Genomic DNA, 27,517 nt, shown 5'->3' with positions numbered 1-27,517 from the left:
TTTTAAATAAATTTTATCTATATTTCTCCATTATTCATAGAGTTACTATGAATCAATCCAAATCATATATTTCAAAACAATATTAGAAATTTAAAATATTTCTATATTTTATCCGAATTTTAAGAGTCAAGTTCCCGCACATGCGCAGAATCTATTAACTAGCTTTGTGCTTTTAAAACCAGATTTACACAATACTTAAAACTTATTGCCGAGTCGTAAAGAGAATCTTTGACGATTCAAAAGGTCTCGAGGTACGCGTCTTGGTGGCTAGATCGGCAGGGTGTGTCATTGTATTTTGCTGGTCTTCTGTTCGAATCTCGAGATCGACAAATAATTTATAATTTTTCTTTTTTTTAAAATAATTTTTATCTTTATTTCTCCATTATTCATAGAGTTTCTATGAATCAATCCAAATCATATATTTCAAAAAATATTATAAATTTAAAATATTTCTATATTTTATCGGAATTTTAAGAGTCAAGTTCCCGCACATGCGCAGAATCTAATAATATTCTTAGCATTGTGCTTTTAAAACCAGATTTACACAATACTTAAAACTTATTGCTGAGTCATAATGAGAATCTTTGACCCTTCAGAAGCTCTCGAGGTACGAGTCTTGGTGGCTAGATCGGCAGGGTGTGTCATTGTATTTTGCTGGTCTTCTGTTCGAATCTCGAGATCGACAAATAATTTATAATTTTTCTTTTTTTTAAATAAATTTTATCTTTATTTTTCCATTATTCATAGAGTTACTATGAATCAATCCAAATCATATATTTCAAAACAATATTATAAATTTAAAATATTTCTATATTTTATCCGAATTTTAAGAGTCATGTTCCCGGACATGCGCAGAATCTATTAACTAGCTTTGTGCTTTTAAAACCAGATTTACACAATACTTAAAACTTATTGCCGAGTCGTAAAGAGAATCTTTGACGATTCAAAAGGTCTCGAGGTACGCGTCTTGGTGGCTAGATCGGCAGGGTGTGTCATTGTATTTTGCTGGTCTTCTGTTCGAATCTCGAGATCGACAAATAATTTATAATTTTTCTTTTTTTTAAAATAATTTTTATCTTTATTTCTCCATTATTCATAGAGTTTCTATGAATCAATCCAAATCATATATTTCAAAACAATATTATAAATTTAAAATATTTCTATATTTTATCGGAATTTTAAGAGTCAAGTTCCCGCACATGCGCAGAATCTATTAATATTCTTAGCATTGTGCTTTTAAAACCAGATTTACACAATTCTTAAAACTTATTGCCGAGTCGTAATGAGAATCTTTGACCCTTTAGAAGCTCTCGAGGTACGCGTCTTGGTGGCTAGATGGGCAGGGTGTGTCATTGTATTTTGCTGGTCTTCTGTTTGAATCTCGAGATCGACAAAGATTTTATAATTTTTCTTTTTTTTAAAATAAATTTTATCTTTATTTTTCCATTATTCATAGAGTTACTATGAATCAATCCAAATCATATATTTCAAAACAATATTATAAATTTAAAATATTTCTATATTTTATCCGAATTTTAAGAGTCAAGTTCCCGCACATGCGCAGAATCTATTAACTAGCTTTGTGCTTTTAAAACCAGATTTACACAATACTTAAAACTTATTGCTGAGTCATAATGAGAATCTTTGACCCTTCAGAAGCTCTCGAGGTACGAGTCTTGGTGGCTAGATCGGCGGGGTGTGTCATTGTATTTTGCTAGTCTGTTCGAATCTCGAGATCGACAAATAATTTATAATTTTTCTTTTTTTAAAATAAATTTTATCTTTATTTCTCCATTATTCATAGAGTTACTATGAATCATTCCAAATCATTTATTTCAAAACAATATTATAAATTTAAAATTTTTCTATATTTTATCGGAATTTTAAGAGTCAAGTTCGCGCACATGCGCAGAATCAATTAATATTCTTAGCTTTGTGCTTTTAAGACCAGATTTACACAATTCTTAAAACTTATTGCCGAGTCGTAATGAGAAACTTTGACCCTTCAGAAGCTCTCGAGGTACGCGTCTTGGTGGCTAGATCGGCAGGGTGTGTCATTGTATTTTGCTGGTCTTCTGTTCGAATCTCGAGATCGACAAAGATTTTATAATTTTTCTTTTTTTTAAAATAAATTTTATCTTTATTTTTCCATTATACATAGAGTTACTATGAATCAATCCAAATCATATATTTCAAAACAATATTATAAATTTAAAATATTTCTATATTTTATCCGAATTTTAAGAGTCAAGTTCCCGCACATGCGCAGAATCTATTAATATTCTTAGCTTTGTGCTTTTAAAACCAGATTTACACAATACTTAAAACTTATTGCCGAGTCGTAATGAGAATCTTGAACCCTTCAGAAGCTCTCGAGGTATGCGTCTTGGTGGCTAGATCGGCAGGGTGTGTCATTGTATTTTGCTGGTCTTCTGTTCGAATCTCGAGATCGACAAATAATTTATAATATTTCTTTTTTTTAAATAAATTTTATCTTTATTTTTCCATTATTCATAGAGTTACTATGAATCAATCCAAATCATATATTTCAAAACAATATTATAAATTTAAAATATTTCTATATTTTATCCGAATTTTAAGAGTCATGTTCCCGCACATGCGCAGAATCTATTAACTAGCTTTGTGCTTTTAAAACCAGATTTACACAATACTTAAAACTTATTGCCGAGTCGTAAAGAGAATCTTTGACGATTCAAAAGGTCTCGAGGTACGCGTCTTGGTGGCTAGATCGGCAGGGTGTGTCATTGTATTTTGCTGGTCTTCTGTTCGAATCTCGAGATCGACAAATAATTTATAATTTTTCTTTTTTTTAAAATAATTTTTATCTTTATTTCTCCATTATTCATAGAGTTTCTATGAATCAATCCAAATCATATATTTCAAAACAATATTATAAATTTAAAATATTTCTATATTTTATCGGAATTTTAAGAGTCAAGTTCCCGCACATGCGCAGAATCTATTAATATTCTTAGCATTGTGCTTTTAAAACCAGATTTACACAATTCTTAAAACTTATTGCCGAGTCGTAATGAGAAACTTTGACCCTTCAGAAGCTCTCGAGGTACGCGTCTTGGTGGCTAGATGGGCAGGGTGTGTCATTGTATTTTTCTGGTCTTCTGTTCGAATCTCGAGATCGACAAAGATTTTATAATTTTTCTTTTTTTTAAATAAATTTTATCTTTATTTTTCCATTATTCATAGAGTTACTATGAATCAATCCAAATCATATATTTCAAAACAATATTATAAATTTAAAATATTTCTATATTTTATCCGAAATTTAAGAGTCAAGTTCCCGCACATGCGCAGAATCTATTAATATTCTTAGCTTTGTGCTTTTAAAACCAGATTTACACAATACTTAAAACTTATTGCCGAGTCGTAATGAGAATCTTGAACCCTTCAGAAGCTCTCGAGGTATGCGTCTTGGTGGCTAGATCGGCAGGGTGTGTCATTGTATTTTGCTAGTCTGTTCGAATCTCGAGATCGACAAATAATTTATAATTTTTCTTTTTTTAAAATAAATTTTATCTTTATTTCTCCATTATTCATAGAGTTACTATGAATCATTCCAAATCATATATTTCAAAACAATATTATAAATTTAAAATTTTTCTATATTTTATCGGAATTTTAAGAGTCAAGTTCGCGCACATGCGCAGAATCAATTAATATTCTTAGCTTTGTGCTTTTAAGACCAGATTTACACAATTCTTAAAACTTATTGCCGAGTCGTAATGAGAAACTTTGACCCTTCAGAAGCTCTCGAGGTACGCGTCTTGGTGGCTAGATCGGCAGGGTGTGTCATTGTATTTTGCTGGTCTTCTGTTCGAATCTCGAGATCGACAAAGATTTTATAATTTTTCTTTTTTTTAAAATAAATTTTATCTTTATTTTTCCATTATTCATAGAGTTACTATGAATCAATCCAAATCATATATTTCAAAACAATATTATAAATTTAAAATATTTCTATATTTTATCCGAATTTTAAGAGTCAAGTTCCCGCACATGCGCAGAATCTATTAATATTCTTAGCATTATGCTTTTAAAACCAGATTTACACAATACTTAAAACTTATTGCCGAGTCGTAATGAGAATCTTTGACACTTCAGAAGCTCTCGAGGGACGAGTCTTGGTGGCTAGATCGGCAGGGTGTGTCATTGTATTTTGCTGGTCTTCTGTTCGAACTCGAGATCGACAAAGATTTTATAATTTTTCTTTTTTTTAAATAAATTTTATCTATATTTCTCCATTATTCATAGAGTTACTATGAATCATTCCAAATCATATATTTCAAAACAATATTATAAATTTAAAATATTTCTATATTTTATCGGAATTTTAAGAGTCAAGTTCCCGCACATGCGCAGAATCTATTAATATTCTTAGCAATGTGCTTTTAAAACCAGATTTACACAATTCTTAAAACTTATTGCCGAGTCGTAATGAGAATCTTTGACCCTTCAGAAGCTCTCGAGGTACGAGTCTTGGTGGCTAGATCGGCAGGGTGTGTCATTGTATTTTGCTGGTCTTCTGTTCGAATCTCGAGATCGACAAAGATTTTATAATTTTTCAATTTTTTTTAAATAAATTTTATCTTTATTTTTCCATTATTCATAGAGTTACTATGAATCAATCCAAATCATATATTTCAAAACAATATTATAAATTTAAAATATTTCTATATTTTATCCGAATTTTAAGAGTCAAGTTCCCGCACATGCGCAGAATCTATTAACTAGCTTTGTGCTTTTAAAACCAGATTTACACAATACTTAAAACTTATTGCCGAATCGTAAAGAGAATCTTTGACGATTCAAAAGGTCTCGAGGTACGCGTCTTGGTGGCTAGATCGGCAGGGTGTGTCATTGTATTTTGCTGGTCTTCTGTTCGAATCTCGAGATCGACAAATAATTTATAATTTTTCTTTTTTTTAAAATAATTTTTATCTTTATTTCTCCATTATTCATAGAGTTTCTATGAATCAATCCAAATCATATATTTCAAAACAATATTATAAATTTAAAATATTTCTATATTTTATCGGAATTTTAAGAATCAAGTTCCCGCACATGCGCAGAATCTAATAATATTCTTAGCATTGTGCTTTTAAAACCAGATTTACACAATACTTAAAACTTATTGCTGAGTCATAATGAGAATCTTTGACCCTTCAGAAGCTCTCGAGGTACGAGTCTTGGTGGCTAGATCGGCAGGGTGTGTCATTGTATTTTGCTGGTCTTCTGTTCGAATCTCGAGATCGACAAAGATTTTATAATTTTTCTTTTTTTTAAATAAATTTTATCTTTATTTTTCCATTATTCATAGAGTTACTATGAATCAATACAAATCATATATTTCAAAACAATATTATAAATTTAAAATATTTCTATATTTTATCCGAATTTTAAGAGTCAAGTTCCCGCACATGCGCAGAATCTATTAATATTCTTAGCATTATGCTTTTAAAACCAGATTTACACAATACTTAAAACTTATTGCCGAGTCGTAATGAGAATCTTTGACACTTCAGAAGCTCTCGAGGGACGAGTCTTGGTGGCTAGATCGGCAGGGTGTGTCATTGTATTTTGCTGGTCTTCTGTTCGAATCTCGAGATCGACAAAGATTTTATAATTTTTCTTTTTTTTAAATAAATTTTATCTATATTTCTCCATTATTCATAGAGTTACTATGAATCATTCCAAATCATATATTTCAAAACAATATTATAAATTTAAAATATTTCTATATTTTATCGGAATTTTAAGAGTCAAGTTCCCGCACATGCGCAGAATCTATTAATATTCTTAGCAATGTGCTTTTAAAACCAGATTTACACAATTCTTAAAACTTATTGCCGAGTCGTAATGAGAATCTTTGACCCTTCAGAAGCTCTCGAGGTACGAGTCTTGGTGGCTAGATCGGCAGGGTGTGTCATTGTATTTTGCTGGTCTTCTGTTCGAATCTCGAGATCGACAAAGATTTTATAATTTTTCTTTTTTTTTAAATAAATTTTATCTTTATTTTTCCATTATTCATAGAGTTACTATGAATCAATCCAAATCATATATTTCAAAACAATATTATAAATTTAAAATATTTCTATATTTTATCCGAATTTTAAGAGTCAAGTTCCCGCACATGCGCAGAATCTATTAACTAGCTTTGTGCTTTTAAAACCAGATTTACACAATACTTAAAACTTATTGCCGAATCGTAAAGAGAATCTTTGACGATTCAAAAGGTCTCGAGGTACGCGTCTTGGTGGCTAGATCGGCAGGGTGTGTCATTGTATTTTGCTGGTCTTCTGTTCGAATCTCGAGATCGACAAATAATTTATAATTTTTCTTTTTTTTAAAATAATTTTTATCTTTATTTCTCCATTATTCATAGAGTTTCTATGAATCAATCCAAATCATATATTTCAAAACAATATTATAAATTTAAAATATTTCTATATTTTATCGGAATTTTAAGAGTCAAGTTCCCGCACATGCGCAGAATCTATTAATATTCTTAGCATTATGCTTTTAAAACCAGATTTACACAATACTTAAAACTTATTGCCGAGTCGTAATGAGAATCTTTGACACTTCAGAAGCTCTCGAGGGACGAGTCTTGGTGGCTAGATCGGCAGGGTGTGTCATTGTATTTTGCTGGTCTTCTGTTCGAATCTCGAGATCGACAAAGATTTTATAATTTTTCTCTTTTTTAAATAAATTTTATCTATATTTCTCCATTATTCATAGAGTTACTATGAATCATTCCAAATCATATATTTCAAAACAATATTATAAATTTAAATATTTCTATATTTTATCGGAATTTTAAGAGTCAAGTTCAGGCACATGCGCAGAATCTATTAATATTCTTAGCAATGTGCTTTTAAAACCAGATTTACACAATTCTTAAAACTTATTGCCGAGTCGTAATAAGAGTCTTTGACCATTCAGAAACTCTCGAGGTACGAGTCTTGGTAGCTAGATCGGCAGGGTGTGTCATTGTATTTTGCTGGTCTTCTGTTTGAATCTCGAGATCGACAAATAATTTATAATTTTTCTTTTTTTTAAAATAATTTTTATCTTTATTTCTCCATTATTCATAGAGTTACTATGAATCATTCCAAATCATATATTTCAAAACAATATTATAAATTTAAAATTTTTCTATATTTTATCGGAATTTTAAGAGTCAAGTTCGCGCACATGCGCAGAATCAATTAATATTCTTAGCTTTGTGCTTTTAAGACCAGATTTACACAATTCTTAAAACTTATTGCCGAGTCGTAATGAGAAACTTTGACCCTTCAGAAGCTCTCGAGGTACGCGTCTTGGTGGCTAGATCGGCAGGGTGTGTCATTGTATTTTGCTGGTCTTCTGTTCGAATCTCGAGATCGACAAAGATTTTATAATTTTTCTTTTTTTTAAAATAAATTTTATCTTTATTTTTCCATTATTCATAGAGTTACTATGAATCAATCCAAATCATATATTTCAAAACAATATTATAAATTTAAAATATTTCTATATTTTATCCGAATTTTAAGAGTCAAGTTCCCGCACATGCGCAGAATCTATTAATATTCTTAGCATTATGCTTTTAAAACCAGATTTACACAATACTTAAAACTTATTGCCGAGTCGTAATGAGAATCTTTGACACTTCAGAAGCTCTCGAGGGACGAGTCTTGGTGGCTAGATCGGCAGGGTGTGTCATTGTATTTTGCTGGTCTTCTGTTCGAACTCGAGATCGACAAAGATTTTATAATTTTTCTTTTTTTTTAAATAAATTTTATCTATATTTCTCCATTATTCATAGAGTTACTATGAATCATTCCAAATCATATATTTCAAAACAATATTATAAATTTAAAATATTTCTATATTTTATCGGAATTTTAAGAGTCAAGTTCCCGCACATGCGCAGAATCTATTAATATTCTTAGCAATGTGCTTTTAAAACCAGATTTACACAATTCTTAAAACTTATTGCCGAGTCGTAATGAGAATCTTTGACCCTTCAGAAGCTCTCGAGGTACGAGTCTTGGTGGCTAGATCGGCAGGGTGTGTCATTGTATTTTGCTGGTCTTCTGTTCGAATCTCGAGATCGACAAAGATTTTATAATTTTTCTTTTTTTTTAAATAAATTTTATCTTTATTTTTCCATTATTCATAGAGTTACTATGAATCAATCCAAATCATATATTTCAAAACAATATTATAAATTTAAAATATTTCTATATTTTATCCGAATTTTAAGAGTCAAGTTCCCGCACATGCGCAGAATCTATTAACTAGCTTTGTGCTTTTAAAACCAGATTTACACAATACTTAAAACTTATTGCCGAATCGTAAAGAGAATCTTTGACGATTCAAAAGGTCTCGAGGTACGCGTCTTGGTGGCTAGATCGGCAGGGTGTGTCATTGTATTTTGCTGGTCTTCTGTTCGAATCTCGAGATCGACAAATAATTTATAATTTTTCTTTTTTTTAAAATAATTTTTATCTTTATTTCTCCATTATTCATAGAGTTTCTATGAATCAATCCAAATCATATATTTCAAAACAATATTATAAATTTAAAATATTTCTATATTTTATCGGAATTTTAAGAATCAAGTTCCCGCACATGCGCAGAATCTAATAATATTCTTAGCATTGTGCTTTTAAAACCAGATTTACACAATACTTAAAACTTATTGCTGAGTCATAATGAGAATCTTTGACCCTTCAGAAGCTCTCGAGGTACGAGTCTTGGTGGCTAGATCGGCAGGGTGTGTCATTGTATTTTGCTGGTCTTCTGTTCGAATCTCGAGATCGACAAATAATTTATAATTTTTCTTTTTTTTAAATAAATTTTATCTTTATTTCGCCATTATTCATAGAGTTACTATGAATCTTTCCAAATCATATATTTCAAAACAATATTATAAATTTAAATATTTCTATATTTTATCGGAATTTTAAGAGTCAAGTTCCCGCACATGCGCAGAATCTATTAATATTCTTAGCATTATGCTTTTAAAACCAGATTTACACAATACTTAAAACTTATTGCCGAGTCGTAAGGAGAATCTTTGACACTTCAGAAGCTCTCGAGGGACGAGTCTTGGTGGCTAGATCGGCAGGGTGTGTCATTGTATTTTGCTGGTCTTCTGTTCGAATCTCGAGATCGACAAAGATTTTATAATTTTTCTTTTTTTTTAAAATAAATTTTATCTTTATTTTTCCATTATTCATAGAGTTACTATGAATCAATACAAATCATATATTTCAAAACAATATTATAAATTTAAAATATTTCTATATTTTATCCGAATTTTAAGAGTCAAGTTCCCGCACATGCGCAGAATCTATTAATATTCTTAGCATTATGCTTTTAAAACCAGATTTACACAATACTTAAAACTTATTGCCGAGTCGTAATGAGAATCTTTGACACTTCAGAAGCTCTCGAGGGACGAGTCTTGGTGGCTAGATCGGCAGGGTGTGTCATTGTATTTTGCTGGTCTTCTGTTCGAATCTCGAGATCGACAAAGATTTTATAATTTTTCTTTTTTTTAAATAAATTTTATCTATATTTCTCCATTATTCATAGAGTTACTATGAATCATTCCAAATCATATATTTCAAAACAATATTATAAATTTAAAATATTTCTATATTTTATCGGAATTTTAAGAGTCAAGTTCCCGCACATGCGCAGAATCTATTAATATTCTTAGCAATGTGCTTTTAAAACCAGATTTACACAATTCTTAAAACTTATTGCCGAGTCGTAATGAGAATCTTTGACCCTTCAGAAGCTCTCGAGGTACGAGTCTTGGTGGCTAGATCGGCAGGGTGTGTCATTGTATTTTGCTGGTCTTCTGTTCGAATCTCGAGATCGACAAAGATTTTATAATTTTTCTTTTTTTTTAAATAAATTTTATCTTTATTTTTCCATTATTCATAGAGTTACTATGAATCAATCCAAATCATATATTTCAAAACAATATTATAAATTTAAAATATTTCTATATTTTATCCGAATTTTAAGAGTCAAGTTCCCGCACATGCGCAGAATCTATTAACTAGCTTTGTGCTTTTAAAACCAGATTTACACAATACTTAAAACTTATTGCCGAATCGTAAAGAGAATCTTTGACGATTCAAAAGGTCTCGAGGTACGCGTCTTGGTGGCTAGATCGGCAGGGTGTGTCATTGTATTTTGCTGGTCTTCTGTTCGAATCTCGAGATCGACAAATAATTTATAATTTTTCTTTTTTTTAAAATAATTTTTATCTTTATTTCTCCATTATTCATAGAGTTTCTATGAATCAATCCAAATCATATATTTCAAAACAATATTATAAATTTAAAATATTTCTATATTTTATCGGAATTTTAAGAGTCAAGTTCCCGCACATGCGCAGAATCTATTAATATTCTTAGCATTATGCTTTTAAAACCAGATTTACACAATACTTAAAACTTATTGCCGAGTCGTAATGAGAATCTTTGACACTTCAGAAGCTCTCGAGGGACGAGTCTTGGTGGCTAGATCGGCAGGGTGTGTCATTGTATTTTGCTGGTCTTCTGTTCGAATCTCGAGATCGACAAAGATTTTATAATTTTTCTCTTTTTTAAATAAATTTTATCTATATTTCTCCATTATTCATAGAGTTACTATGAATCATTCCAAATCATATATTTCAAAACAATATTATAAATTTAAATATTTCTATATTTTATCGGAATTTTAAGAGTCAAGTTCAGGCACATGCGCAGAATCTATTAATATTCTTAGCATTGTGCTTTTAAAACCAGATTTACACAATTCTTAAAACTTATTGCCGAGTCGTACTGAGAATCTTTGACCCTTCAGAAGCTCTCGAGGTACGCGTCTTGGTGGCTAGATGGGCAGGGTGTGTCATTGTATTTTGCTGGTCTTCTGTTCGAATCTCGAGATCGACAAAGATTTTATGATTTTTCTTTTTTTTTAAATAAATTTTATCTTTATTTTTCCATTATTCATAGAGTTACTATGAATCAATCCAAATCATATATTTCAAAACAATATTATAAATTTAAAATATTTCTATATTTTATCCGAATTTTAAGAGTCATGTTCCCGCACATGCGCAGAATCTATTAACTAGCTTTGTGCTTTTAAAACCAGATTTACACAATACTTAAAACTTATTGCCGAGTCGTAAAGAGAATCTTTGACGATTCAAAAGGTCTCGAGGTACGCGTCTTGGTGGCTAGATCGGCAGGGTGTGTCATTGTATTTTGCTGGTCTTCTGTTCGAATCTCGAGATCGACAAATAATTTATAATTTTTCTTTTTTTTTAAATAATTTTTATCTTTATTTCTCCATTATTCATTGAGTTTCTATGAATCAATCCAAATCATATATTTCAAAACAATATTATAAATTTAAAATATTTCTATATTTTATCGGAATTTTAAGAGTCAAGTTCCAGCACATGCGCAGAATCTATTAACTAGCTTTGTGCTTTTAAAACCAGATTTACACAATACTTAAAACTTATTGCCGAGTCATAATGAGAATCTTTGACCCTTCAGAAGCTCTCGAGGTACGAGTCTTGGTGGCTAGAACGGCAGGGTGTGTCATTGTATTTTGCTGGTCTTCTGTTCGAATCTCGAGATCGACAAATAATTTATAATTTTTCTTTTTTTTAAATAAATTTTATCTTTATTTCGCCATTATTCATAGAGTTACTATGAATCATTCCAAATCATATATTTCAAAACAATATTATAAATTTAAATATTTCTATATTTTATCGGAATTTTAAGAGTCAAGTTCCCGCACATGCGCAGAATCTATTAATATTCTTAGCATTGTGCTTTTAAAACCAGATTTACACAATTCTTAAAACTTATTGCCGAGTCGTAATGAGAATCTTTGACCCTTCAGAAGCTCTCGAGGTACGCGTCTTGGTGGCTAGATGGGCAGGGTGTGTCATTGTATTTTGCTGGTCTTCTGTTCGAATCTCGAGATCGACAAAGATTTTATAATTTTTCTTTTTTTTAAATAAATTTTATCTTTATTTTTCCATTATTCATAGAGTTACTATGAATCAATCCAAATCATATATTTCAAAACAATATTATAAATTTAAAATATTTCTATATTTTATCCGAATTTTAAGAGTCAAGTTCCCGCACATGCGCAGAATCTATTAATATTCTTAGCTTTGTGCTTTTAAAACCAGATTTACACAATACTTAAAACTTATTGCCGAGTCGTAATGAGAATCTTGAACCCTTCAGAAGCTCTCGAGGTATGCGTCTTGGTGGCTAGATCGGCAGGGTGTGTGATTGTATTTTGCTAGTCTGTTCGAATCTCGAGATCGACAAAGATTTTATAATTTTTTTTTAAATAAATTTTTATCTTTATTTTTCCATTATTCATAGAGTTACTTTGAATCATTCCAAATCATATATTTCAAAACAATATTATAAATTTAAAATATTTCTATATTTTATCGGAATTTTAAGAGTCAAGTTCCCGCACATGCGCAGAATCTCTTAATATTCTTAGCATTGTGCTTTTAAGACCAGATTTACACAATACTTAAAACTTATTGCCGAGTCGTAATGAGAATCTTTAACCCTTCAGAAGCTCAAGAGGTATGCGTCTTGGTGGCTAGATCGGCAGGGTGTGTCATTGTATTTTGCTAGTCTGTTCGAATCTCGAGATCGACAAATAATTTATAATTTTTCTTTTTTTTAAATAAATTTTATCTTTATTTCGCCATTATTCATAGAGTTTTTATGAATCATTAAAAATCATATATTTCAAAACAATATTATAAATTTAAAATATTTGTATATTTTATCGGAATTTTAAGAGTCAATTTCCCGCACATGCGCAGAATCTATTAATATTCTTAGCATTGTGCTTTTAAAACCAGATTTACACAATTCTTAAAACTTATTGCCGAGTCGTAATGAGAAACTTTGACCCTTCAGAAGCTCTCGAGGTACGCGTCTTGGTGGCTAGATCGGCAGGGTGTGTCATTGTATTTTGCTGGTCTTCTGTTCGAATCTCGAGATCGACAAAGATTTTATAATTTTTCTTTTTTTTTTAAATAAATTTTATCTTTATTTTTCCATTATTCATAGAGTTACTATGAATCAATCCAAATCATATATTTCAAAACAATATTATAAATTTAAAATATTTCTATATTTTATCCGAATTTTAAGAGTCAAGTTCCCGCACATGCGCAGAATCAATTAATATTCTCAGCATTGTGCTTTTAAGACCAGATTTACACAATACTTAAAACTTATTGCTGAGTCGTAATGAGAATCTTTGACACTTCAGAAGCTCTCGAGGGACGAGTCTTGGTGGCTAGATCGGCAGGGTGTGTCATTGTATTTTGCTGGTCTTCTGTTCGAATCTCGAGATCGACATAGATTTTATAATTTTTCTTTTTTTTAAATAAATTTTATCTATATTTCTCCATTATTCATAGAGTTACTATGAATCATTCCAAATCATATATTTCAAAACAATATTATAAATTTAAAATATTTCTATATTTTATCGGAATTTTAAGAGTCAAGTTCCCGCACATGCGCAGAATCTATTAATATTCTTAGCATTGTGCTTTTAAAACCAGATTTACACAATACTTAAAACTTATTGCCGAGTCATAATGAGAATCTTTGACCCTTCAGAAGCTCTCGAGGTACGAGTCTTGGTGGCTAGATCGGCAGGGTGTGTCATTGTATTTTGCTGGTCTTCTGTTCGAATCTCGAGATCGACAAATAATTTATAATTTTTCGTTTTTTTAAATAAATTTTATCTTTATTTCGCCATTATTCATAGAGTTACTATGAATCATTCCAAATCCTATATTTCAAAACAATATTATAAATTTAAATATTTCTATATTTTATCGGAATTTTAAGAGTCAAGTTCGCGCACAGCGCAGAATCAATTAATATTCTTAGCATTGTGCTTTTAAAACCAGATTTACACAATACTTAAAACTTATTGCCGAGTCGTAATGAGAATCTTTGACCCTTCATAAGCTCTCGTGGTGCGAGTCTTGGTGGCTAGATCGGCAGGGTGTGTCATTGTATTTTGCTGCTCTTCTGTTCGAATCCCGAGATCGACAAATAATTTATAATTTTTCTTTTTTTTAAATAAATTTTATCTTTATTTCTCCATTATTCATAGAGTTACTATGAATCATTCCAAATCATATATTTCAAAACAATATTATAAATTTAAAATATTTCTATATTTTATCGGAATTTTAAGAGTCAAGTTCCCGCACATGCGCAGAATCTATTAATATTCTTAGCATTGTGCTTTTAAAACCAGATTTACACAATACTTAAAACTTATTGCCGAGTCATAATGAGAATCTTTGACCCTTCAGAAGCTCTCGAGGTACGAGTCTTGGTGGCTAGATCGGCAGGGTGTGTCATTGTATTTTGCTGGTCTTCTGTTCGAATCTCGAGATCGACAAATAATTTATAATTTTTCGTTTTTTTAAATAAATTTTATCTTTATTTCGCCATTATTCATAGAGTTACTATGAATCATTCCAAATCCTATATTTCAATACAATATTATAAATTTAAATATTTCTATATTTTATCGGAATTTTAAGAGTCAAGTTCGCGCACAGCGCAGAATCAATTAATATTCTTAGCATTGTGCTTTTAAAACCAGATTTACACAATACTTAAAACTTATTGCCGAGTCGTAATGAGAATCTTTGACCCTTCATAAGCTCTCGTGGTGCGAGTCTTGGTGGCTAGATCGGCAGGGTGTGTCATTGTATTTTGCTGCTCTTCTGTTCGAATCCCGAGATCGACAAATAATTTATAATTTTTCTTTTTTTTAAATAAATTTTATCTTTATTTCTCCATTATTCATAGAGTTACTATGAATCATTCCAAATCATATATTTCAAAACAATATTATAAATTTAAAATATTTCTATATTTTATCGGAATTTTAAGAGTCAAGTTCGCGCACAGCGCAGAATCAATTAATATTCTTAGCTTTGTGCTTTTAAAACCAGATTTACACAATACTTAAAACTTATTGCCGAGTCGTAATGAGAATCTTTGACAATTCAGAAGGTCTCGAGGTAGGCGTCTTGGTGGCTAGATCGGCAGGGTGTGTCATTGTATTTTGCTGGGCTTCTGTTCGAATCTCGAGATCGACAAAGATTTTATAATTTTTCTTTTTTTTAAATAAATTTTATCTATATTTCTCCATTATTCATAGAGTTACTATGAATCATTCCAAATCATATATTTCAAAACAATATTATAAATTTAAAATATTTCTATATTTTATCGGAATTTTAAGAGTCAAGTTCCCGCACATGCGCAGAATCAATTAATATTCTTAGCATTGTGCTTTTAAGACCAGATTTACACAATACTTAAAACTTATTGCTGAGTCGTAATGAGAATCTTTGACACTTCAGAAGCCCTCGAGGGACGAGTCTTGGTGGCTAGATCGGCAGGGTGTGTCATTGTATTTTGCTGGTCTTCTGTTCGAATCTCGAGATCGACATAGATTTTATAATTTTTCTTTTTTTTAAATAAATTTTATCTATATTTCTCCATTATTCATAGAGTTACTATGAATCATTCCAAATCATATATTTCAAAACAATATTATAAATTTAAAATATTTCTATATTTTATCGGAATTTTAAGAGTCAAGTTCCCGCACATGCGCAGAATCTATTAATATTCTTAGCATTGTGCTTTTAAAACCAGATTTACACAATACTTAAAACTTATTGCCGAGTCATAATGAGAATCTTTGACCCTTCAGAAGCTCTCGAGGTACGAGTCTTGGTGGCTAGATCGGCAGGGTGTGTCATTGTATTTTGCTGGTCTTCTGTTCGAATCTCGAGATCGACAAATAATTTATAATTTTTCGTTTTTTTAAATAAATTTTATCTTTATTTCGCCATTATTCATAGAGTTACTATGAATCATTCCAAATCCTATATTTCAATACAATATTATAAATTTAAATATTTCTATATTTTATCGGAATTTTAAGAGTCAAGTTCGCGCACAGCGCAGAATCAATTAATATTCTTAGCATTGTGCTTTTAAAACCAGATTTACACAATACTTAAAACTTATTGCCGAGTCGTAATGAGAATCTTTGACCCTTCATAAGCTCTCGTGGTGCGAGTCTTGGTGGCTAGATCGGCAGGGTGTGTCATTGTATTTTGCTGCTCTTCTGTTCGAATCCCGAGATCGACAAATAATTTATAATTTTTCTTTTTTTTAAATAAATTTTATCTTTATTTCTCCATTATTCATAGAGTTACTATGAATCATTCCAAATCATATATTTCAAAACAATATTATAAATTTAAAATATTTCTATATTTTATCGGAATTTTAAGAGTCAAGTTCGCGCACAGCGCAGAATCAATTAATATTCTTAGCTTTGTGCTTTTAAAACCAGATTTACACAATACTTAAAACTTATTGCCGAGTCGTAATGAGAATCTTTGACAATTCAGAAGGTCTCGAGGTAGGCGTCTTGGTGGCTAGATCGGCAGGGTGTGTCATTGTATTTTGCTGGGCTTCTGTTCGAATCTCGAGATCGACAAAGATTTTATAATTTTTCTTTTTTTTAAATAAATTTTATCTATATTTCTCCATTATTCATAGAGTTACTATGAATCATTCCAAATCATATATTTCAAAACAATATTATAAATTTAAAATATTTCTATATTTTATCGGAATTTTAAGAGTCAAGTTCCCGCACATGCGCAGAATCAATTAATATTCTTAGCATTGTGCTTTTAAGACCAGATTTACACAATACTTAAAACTTATTGCTGAGTCGTAATGAGAATCTTTGACACTTCAGAAGCCCTCGAGGGACGAGTCTTGGTGGCTAGATCGGCAGGGTGTGTCATTGTATTTTGCTGGTCTTCTGTTCGAATCTCGAGATCGACATAGATTTTATAATTTTTCTTTTTTTTAAATAAATTTTATCTATATTTCTCCATTATTCATAGAGTTACTATGAATCATTCCAAATCATATATTTCAAAACAATATTATAAATTTAAAATATTTCTATATTTTATCGGAATTTTAAGAGTCAAGTTCCCGCACATGCGCAGAATCTATTAATATTCTTAGCATTGTGCTTTTAAAACCAGATTTACACAATACTTAAAACTTATTGCCGAGTCATAATGAGAATCTTTGACCCTTCAGAAGCTCTCGAGGTACGAGTCTTGGTGGCTAGATCGGCAGGGTGTGTCATTGTATTTTGCTGGTCTTCTGTTCGAATCTCGAGATCGACAAATAATTTATAATTTTTTTTTTTTTAAATAAATTTTATCTTTATTTCGCCATTATTCATAGAGTTACTATGAATCATTCCAAATCCTATATTTCAAAACAATATTATAAATTTAAATATTTCTATATTTTATCGGAATTTTAAGAGTCAAGTTCCCGCACATGCGCAGAATCTATTAATATTCTTAGCATTGTGCTTTTAAAACCAGGTTTACACAATTCTTAAAACTTATTGCCGAGTCATAATGAGAATCTTTGACCCTTCAGAAGCTCTCGAGGTACGCGTCTTGGTGGCTAGATGGGCAGGGTGTGTCATTGTATTTTGCTGGTCTTCTGTTCGAATCTCGAGATCGACAAAAATTTTATAATTTTTCTTTTTTTTTAAATAATTTTTATCTTTATTTTTCCATTATTCATAGAGTTACTATGAATCATTCCAAATCATATATTTCAAAACAATATTATAAATTTAAAATATTTCTATATTTTATCGGAATTTTAAGAGTCAAGTTCCCGCACATGCGCAGAATCTCTTAATATTCTTAGCATTGTGCTTTTAAGACCAGATTTACACAATACTTAAAACTTATTGCCGAGTCGTAATGAGAATCTTTAACCCTTCAGAAGCTCTCGAGATACGCGTCTTGGTGGCTAGATCGGCAGGGTGTGTCATTGTATTTTGCTAGTCTGTTCGAATCTCGAGATCGACAAAGATTTTATAATTTTTCTTTTTTTTTAATAAATTTTATCTTTATTTCTGTATTATTCATAGAGTTACTATGAATCAATCCAAATCATATATTTCAAAACAATATTATAAATTTAAAATATTTCTATATTTTATCGGAATTTTAAGAGTCAAGTTCCCAAACATGCGCAGAATCAATTAATATTCATAGCTTTGTGCTTTTAAAACCAGATTTACACAATACTTAAAACTTATTGCCGAGTCGTAATGAGAATCTTTGACCCTACAGAAGGTCTCGAGGTACGCGTCTTGGTGGCTAGATCGGCAGGGTGTGTCATTGTATTTTGCTGGTCTTCTGTTCGAATCTCGAGATCGACAAAGATTTTATAATTTTTCTTTTTTTTAAATAAATTTTATCTTTATTTCTCTATTATTCATAGAGTTACTATGAATCAATCCAAATCATATATTTCAAAACAATATTATAAACTTAAAATATTTCTATATTTTATCGGAATTTTAATAGTCAAGGTCCCGCACATGCGCAGAATCAATTAATATTCTTAGCTTTGTGCTTTTAAAACCCGATTTACACAATACTTAAAACTTATTGCCGAGTCGTAATGAGAATCTTTGACCCTTCAGAAGGTCTGGAGGTACGCGTCTTGGTGGCTAGATCGGCAGGGTGTGTCATTGTATTTTGCTGGTCTTCTGTTCGAATCTCGAGATCGACAAAGATTTTATAATTTTTCTTTTTTTTAAATAAATTTTATCTATATTTCTCCATTATTCATAGAGTTACTATGAATCATTCCAAATCCTATATTTCAAAACAATATTATAAATTTAAATATATCTATATTTTATCGGAATTTTAAGAGTCAAGTTCCCGCACATGCGCAGAATCAATTAATCTTCTTAGCATTGTGCTTTTAAAACCAGATTAACACAATACTTAAAACTTATTGCCGAGTCATAATGAGAATCTTTGACCCTTCAGAAGCTCTCGAGGTACGAGTCTTGGTGGCTAGATCGGCAGGGTGTGTCATTGTATTTTGCTAGTCTGTTCGAATCTCGAGATCGACAAAGATTTTCTTTTTTTTAAATAAATTTTATCTTTATTTCTCTATTATTCATAGAGTTACTATGAATCAATCCAAATCATATATTTCAAAACAATATTATAAAATTAAAATATTTCTATATTTTATCGGAATTTTAAGAGTCAAGTTCCCGCACATGCGCAGAATCAATTAATATTCTTAGCTTTGTGCTTTTAAAACCAGATTTACACAATACTTAAAACTTATTGCCGAGTCGTAATGAGAATCTTTGACCCTTCAGAAGGTCTCGAGGTACGCGTCTTGGTGGCTAGATCGGCAGGGTGTGTCATTGTATTTTGCTGGGCTTCTGTTCGAATCTCGAGATCGACAAAGATTTTATAATTTTTCTTTTTTTTAAATAAATTTTATCTATATTTCTCCATTATTCATAGAGTTACTATGAATCATTCCAAATCATATATTTCAAAACAATATTATAAATTTAAAATATTTCTATATTTTATCGGAATTTTAAGACTCAAGTTCCCGCACATGCGCAGAATCAATTAATATTCTTAGCATTGTGCTTTTAAGACCAGATTTACACAATACTTAAAACTTATTGCCGAGTCGTAATGAGAATCTTTGACACTTCAGAAGCTCTCGAGGGACGAGTCTTGGTGGCTAGATCGGCAGGGTGTGTCATTGTATTTTGCTGGTCTTCTGTTCGAATCTCGAGATCGACATAGATTTTATAATTTTTCTTTTTTTTAAATAAATTTTATCTATATTTCTCAATTATTCATAGAGTTACTATGAATCATTCCAAATCCTATATTTCAAATTAATATTATAAATTTAAATATTTCTATATTTTATCGGAATTTTAAGAGTCAAGTTCCCGCACATGCGTAGAATCTATTAATATTCTTAGCATTGTGCTTTTAAAACCATATTTACACAATACTTAAAACTTATTGCCGAGTCATAATGAGAATCTTTGACCCTTCAGAAGCTCTCGAGGTACGAGTCTTGGTGGCTAGATCGGCAGGGTGTGTCATTGTATTTTGCTGGTCTTCTGTTCGAATCTCGAGATCGACAAATAATTTATAATTTTTCTTTTTTTTTAAATAAATTTTATCTTTATTTCGCCATTATGCATAGAGTTACTATGAATCATTCCAAATCCTATATTTCAAAACAATATTATAAATTTAAATATATCTATATTTTATCGGAATTTTAAGAGTCAAGTTCCCGCACATGCGCAGAATCTCTTAATATTCTTAGCATTGTGCTTTTAAGACCAGATTTACACAATACTTAAAACTTATTGCCGAGTCGTAATGAGAATCTTTAACCCTTCAGAAGCTCTCGAGATACGCGTCTTGGTGGCTGGATCGGCAGGGTGTGTCATTGTATTTTGCTAGTCTGTTCGAATCTCGAGATCGACAAAGATTTTATAATTTTTCTTTTTTTTAAATAAATTTTATCTTTATTTCTCTATTATTCATAGAGTTACTATGAATCAATCCAAATCATATATTTCAAAACTATATTATAAAATTAAAATATTTCTATATTTTATCGGAATTTTAAGAGTCAAGTTCCCGCACATGCGCAGAATCAATTAATATTCTTAGCTTTGTGCTTTTAAAACCAGATTTACACAATACTTAAAACTTATTGCCGAGTCGTAATGAGAATCTTTGACCCTTCAGAAGGTCTCGAGGTACGCGTCTTGGTGGCTAGATCGGCAGGGTGTGTCATTGTATTTTGCTGGGCTTCTGTTCGAATCTCGAGATCGACAAAGATTTTATAATTTTTCTTTTTTTTAAATAAATTTTATCTTTATTTCTCTATTATTCATAGAGTTACTATGAATCAATCCAAATCATATATTTCAAAACAATATTATATATTTAAAATATTTCTATATTTTATCGGAATTTTAAGAGACAAGTTCCCGCACATACGTAGAATCTATTAATATTCTTAGCATTGTGCTTTTAAAACCATATTTACACAATACTTAAAACTTATTGCCGAGTCATAATGAGAATCTTTGACCCTTCAGAAGCTCTCGAGGTACGAGTCTTGGTGGCTAGATCGGCAGGGTGTGTCATTGTATTTTGCTGGTCTTCTGTTCGAATGTCGAGATCGACAAATAATTTATAATTTTTCTTTTTTTTAAATAAATTTTATCTTTATTTCGCCAATATGCATAGAGTTACTATGAATCATTCCAAATCCTATATTTCAAAACAATATTATAAATTTAAATATATCTATATTTTATCGGAATTTTAACCCTCCTGGCGGCGGCTTCCAGATTGCTATCCTTACCGAAAGCGGCACGCCGGAATAACAGGTTCAACCTTAAAAATGTCACGGTTTGGTCAAAAGGATTGCTTTCCCCTTTTGCGGTCAGTTCAGCGCTGCAGGTGGGAAGTGATTAGCAAATTTCATGCTGTGAGTAGCTGGTGTTTCTTATCGTAGTCTTTCGATTTCTAAGAGCATTTTTCTTTCAGTGCTTAGGAAGAGATTGACAATAACATCGATTGAAAATGTGAAAATGTGATTGGTTTTTTTAGAGGTTTTTCGATTATTTTATAAAACAATACATAAAATTTATGTTAGGAATAAGTTATTATCATGTTTATTTTGATACTAGTCTAGTTTTTATAAATTGAAAGTCCTCGTCTAATATTTTTTTCTTTGCAATATGTTTCGCAAATTATTTTATTCCGTAGTACTGTGAAATTATTTCTCGACATTACCTGCAAGTGAATTAATTTTAAAAAAAACCCTTTCAGCGCATTGCCAATTTATTTTAATATTTTAAAATGCTTTTTAAAACATTAATTGCGATAAGTAACACTACGTTATAACTTTGTTTCTTCAGTATTCAAAAAAAAATAATTGTGTAATTAGGGAATTTCATGCAATGTTTCACTTTCAAATATATCGATTTTCCGTATTTATCTGCATGATTAAAATTTTATAATTAAATATACTTTACAATATTTAATTGGCAAAGCTAATTGGCCAGTTATTCAGTAATGCTGAAATAACTGGTCGATGCGCCTTATGACTGCAACAAATAAAAATAATTGTCAAAATATTTCTTTGTAATATTCATGATACAAATTTGGCCTGGAAAAATGACTCAAATAATACAGATTATTTAGACTCATAATTAACCATTTGCAACTGGAATTTTTTGAATACCTTCAAATCAAGTTCTTACAGAATATTAAGTACTGTTTTAAAATAAATTACAATTTTTGAAAAATCTCAGTTTTAAGTTTTTCGGGTTAGAATCAAAGCTCTTACTATTTTGCAATCGGATAACGACAAACCGTGGGGTAAACGAATCATTAAAAAGAAAAATCTGAATTTAAAAGCTTTGCAAATACAATTGCATTGATCTTTTTTACTTATTACTTTTACATTATTTATTGCTTTCGGTGATCAGCACATGTGTTACGTCGAGGTTACTAGCCAATATAAAATTTTTAATTAAATGTTTTCTTCAGCAAAACATCTTGAAATTTCAAATTTTGATAGTCATATAATTCATACTATTGCAGACTCATTGTACCATTCTGTATTGCAGATTTTTTGAATTTTCTGTCAGCTCCTTGACAGTAATTCCTTAATTTAAAACGGGAGTGAATAAACTTCAATTAATGCAAAACCTGTTTTGTTGAAACCAATCAGGTTTATTAAATTTCTAAATACAGGGAATAGAATCATTCAGCAATAAAGTTTATTGTATATACTGAATATTTCTTTTTAATTTTTGAAATGACTCAGATGATTTCTCATATCTCTTATTCAATAAAAATTTCCAAAATTTCCTTCTTATTCTGTAATAATATTGAAAGTTATGATGGAATACACTTCAAAATCTCATTTTATTTTTAATTCATAATTTTTAAAAATTTTCAGAAAAAAAAAACATTTTACACATTTTTATTTTCTAAGATGCATATTCCATTAAGATATATATGAAAGCTCTAATAGACGCCACGCACAAACATTCGTCTAAGTTAATAATAAAGATGGACAAGTGTATGTGTCATTATTTGTCTGGTTGTATTGGTACTTTTCAGACCAGACAGTTTGAAATAGAATTACCAAAATCTGCACCTACATACTTTGGACAGTGGGAATCATTTCTTTAAAATTTTAATTAACCCTTTCAAGAGACAAGGGAAGTATGCTCATCACCAAATTCAACAATTTTTGAATAAAGTTATGTAAGTTGGCATAAGTTCTTATGAATTTTTCAATAAGGTTTCAACTGTAGGTTAGAGGTTTCAATTGTTTATCTCAAATAAAATGAAGTGTCTCGATTTATTTCTTAGTTATTAATTGGAAAAATTCATTAATAAATCAGATTAAATTGATCTAATAAGTTGAATGAATTACTTTTCCTAGGCCAATCTTAATTTTAAAAACATTTTACTCCAACATGACTAGGAAAAAAAGGCCCTTTAAAGGGTTAATAAAAATTATTAAAATTTTAAAGTTCATTCGAAAATATCACAGTAGAAAAATAATTTGTACATTAATTGTGAATTCAAATTTTTTTCCCACTTTTAATTAAATTAAAAATATTTTAGCATATTTTAAAAATATATTTTATTTTTGAATTGAAACTAAACGTTTTCATTGTTACCCTTACATTTCATTCCGTCTTTTTACCCATTGATGATGATTTAGTTAAAAGGTTAAAAAGATCTAAGCTAAAAGCAAAGGGGTAAAAATTTCTTTACTGAAATACAAATAAACCATGTGGCTGAAGAGAATGCTCCATAATTAGCATCTCAATAAATAAGACACTAAAAGTTCAAGATCTTAATTTTACCTCAAAGAATGAATTTTCTTGGTGATACATTCAAATGTATAAATGACATATTGTATAAATTATATTAGAATAATTTCGTATTTTATCGCTGATAAATGGTAAAAATTTAAATAATTTTTAATTAACAGAAGTTTTAATTAAAATTTTGAAAATTTCCTCTCGAGGTGAACATTAACAGTTTTCTAATTATTTAATGGCGAAGTGTGTTCGCTCTAAGTCAAACAGTTTGATCTGGAGATCGCCAATACGAACATTCATATTCATTATAATTAAAGATATTCGCTACTTTAATAGAAATATTTGCAAGTGACCTTCATGTCTGACACCCTTGTTCAAACTAGTTCTGTTTTTAAAAAATGAAAATGTGAGGCTAAAGCTTATTAAGAATAAAGTATTTCAAATTACATGGAAGTGGGTGTTTCCGAATTTTTTTTACTCTCGTGATCAAAAATAAAATAAAACAAAGATCATATCCCGTCTTGTTTGTTAAAAATCACATCCAGTGAACTCGAACTGACCAAACAGGAGAAGAAAATAGTCTAAATGCCAGTTGTACGCATTAAAAAAATTTTAAATGCTAACATATGAGATAAAATTAGATCAAGGAGTTAAAATAATGGCAACAATTTTAAAATTATTAATTCTCACATTTAACTCACACATTCACTCACTTTCAAGTGGATTAAAATTCGTAGATTAAATTACTCAGCATTAAGAGTAAAAATGTCAATATAAACCAGTTTCATATAAACAGAATCGTGCGATGTATATATAAGATTGTACAGTGAAATAAGATTAATATTTCGATACAAAAAATAGAACCTTTAAAAACTGCGCTTATATTAACTTTGAAAATATTATTAAAAACCAGAGGAAAAATATAAAAACAATGAAACTTATATCTCTACAATGCTTACATTTTTGTTCGAATTCGTCAAAGAGTGTGAAATTCTATAATGTTTAAAGAATGAAACAAATAGTCAATTTTCATATATAGTTTATTACGTTATAAAAATAAGGATTTAATGTAACGAATACTAATCTTTCCGAAAAATCGCACTTTAATATATTGGTTCCATATATCTCCCCGTTTTGAAATACACTTATTGATGAATACTAAAAAAAAATAATTCATTAAAAGTTAAAAAGTTTCGTTCGTTAAGTAAATTCTGTAAATAAGTTTAGTGTCTTATTTTCAAAAATAAGTTGCATAAGCAATGTCAATTCTAAAATCCTTAAATGAAAGCACGCTATAAAAAAGAAACTTGTCAAATTTTAATATTATATTTTTTATTTATTTTTTACATTAACTATTTTCTTATGCTAGAAAGCTTTAAAATCTTATGTTTTAAATTATTAATAATAATACGTTTATGTATGTATTCATTCCAGGTATATATTTTCATACGTTCAATTTTATTCCCGTTATTTAAATTTCATTTTGGATGCGTAATTATTATCAAAATCTCAAAAGAAACGCCTCAGAACGTAAGCGAGATTTTAAAATGCTTAAAAGGGCGCGAGCAACAAGTCATCAATCATATCGTCCACTGATAACGATTCACTTTTCCTTATCTCACATTTCCTTCTCATTATCTCACAGCTTGGGATTGGGGGTAGGGAAAAACTGGAACCCGTAAAAATACGGGCAGTGACAGTTTTAAGGGAGTTTTTGTTTCCGTCTATAGACGGGTCCGCCGTTTTGAAGGGAGAAAAGATTCCGTCTTTTTCCGGGGTTGCCGCTTGGGGGGTTAAGAGTCAAGTTCCCGCACATGCGCAGAATCAATTAATCTTCTTAGCATTGTGCTTTTAAAACCAGATTTACACAATACTTAAAACTTATTGCCGAGTCATAATGAGAATCTTTGACCCTTCAGAAGCTCTCGAGGTACGAGTCTTGGTGGCTAGATCGGCTGGGTGTGTCATTGTATTTTGCTAGTCTGTTCGAATCTCGAGATCGACAAAGATTTTATAATTTTTCTTTTTTTTAAATAAATTTTATCTTTATTTCTCTATTATTCATAGAGTTACTATGAATCAATCCAAATCATATATTTCAAAACAATATTATAAAATTAAAATATTTCTATATTTTATCGGAATTTTAAGAGTCAAGTTCCCGCACATGCGCAGAATCAATTAATATTCTTAGCTTTGTGCTTTTAAAACCAGATTTACACAATACTTAAAACTTATTGCCGAGTCGTAATGAGAATCTTTGACCCTTCAGAAGGTCTCGAGGTACGCGTCTTGGTGGCTAGATCGGCAGGGTGTGTCATTGTATTTTGCTGGGCTTCTGTTCGAATCTCGAGATCGACAAAGATTTTATAATTTTTCTTTTTTTTAAATAAATTTTATCTATATTTCTCCATTATTCATAGAGTTACTATGAATCATTCCAAATCATATATTTCAAAACAATATTATAAATTTAAAATATTTCTATATTTTATCGGAATTTTAAGAGTCAAGTTCCCGCACATGCGCAGAATCAATTAATATTCTTAGCATTGTGCTTTTAAGACCAGATTTACACAATACTTAAAACTTATTGCCGAGTCGTAATGAGAATCTTTGACACTTCAGAAGCTCTCGAGGGACGAGTCTTGGTGGCTAGATCGGCAGGGTGTGTCATTGTATTTTGCTGGTCTTCTGTTCGAATCTCGAGATCGACATAGATTTTATAATTTTTCTTTTTTTTAAATAAATTTTATCTATATTTCTCAATTATTCATAGAGTTACTATGAATCATTCCAAATCCTATATTTCAAAACAATATTATAAATTTAAATATTTCTATATTTTATCGGAATTTTAAGAGTCAAGTTCCCGCACATGCGTAGAATCTATTAATATTCTTAGCATTGTGCTTTTAAAACCATATTTACACAATACTTAAAACTTATTGCCGAGTCATAATGAGAATCTTTGACCCTTCAGAAGCTCTCGAGGTACGAGTCTTGGTGGCTAGATCGGCAGGGTGTGTCATTGTATTTTGCTGGTCTTCTGTTCGAATCTCGAGATCGACAAATAATTTATAATTTTTCTTTTTTTTTAAATAAATTTTATCTTTATTTCGCCATTATTCATAGAGTTACTATGAATCAATCCAAATCATATATTTCAAAACAATATTATAAAATTAAAATATTTCTATATTTTATCGGAATTTTAAGAGTCATGTTCCCGCACATGCGCAGAATCAATTAATATTCTTAGCTTTGTGCTTTTAAAACCAGATTTACACAATACTTAAAACTTATTGCCGAGTCGTAATGAGAATCTTTGACCCTTCAGAAGGTCTCGAGGTACGCGTCTTGGTGGCTAGATCGGCAGGGTGTGTCATTGTATTTTGCTGGGCTTCTGTTCGAATCTCGAGATCGACAAAGATTTTATAATTTTTCTTTTTTTTAAATAAATTTTATCTATATTTCTCCATTATTCATAGAGTTACTATGAATCATTCCAAATCATATATTTCAAAACAATATTATAAATTTAAAATATTTCTATATTTTATCGGAATTTTAAGAGTCAAGTTCCCGC

Source organism: Argiope bruennichi, chromosome 6, assembly GCF_947563725.1.
Source record: "Argiope bruennichi chromosome 6, qqArgBrue1.1, whole genome shotgun sequence".
NCBI lineage: Eukaryota > Metazoa > Arthropoda > Arachnida > Araneae > Araneidae > Argiope > Argiope bruennichi.
Note: the sequence above shows the minus strand (reverse complement) of the source record.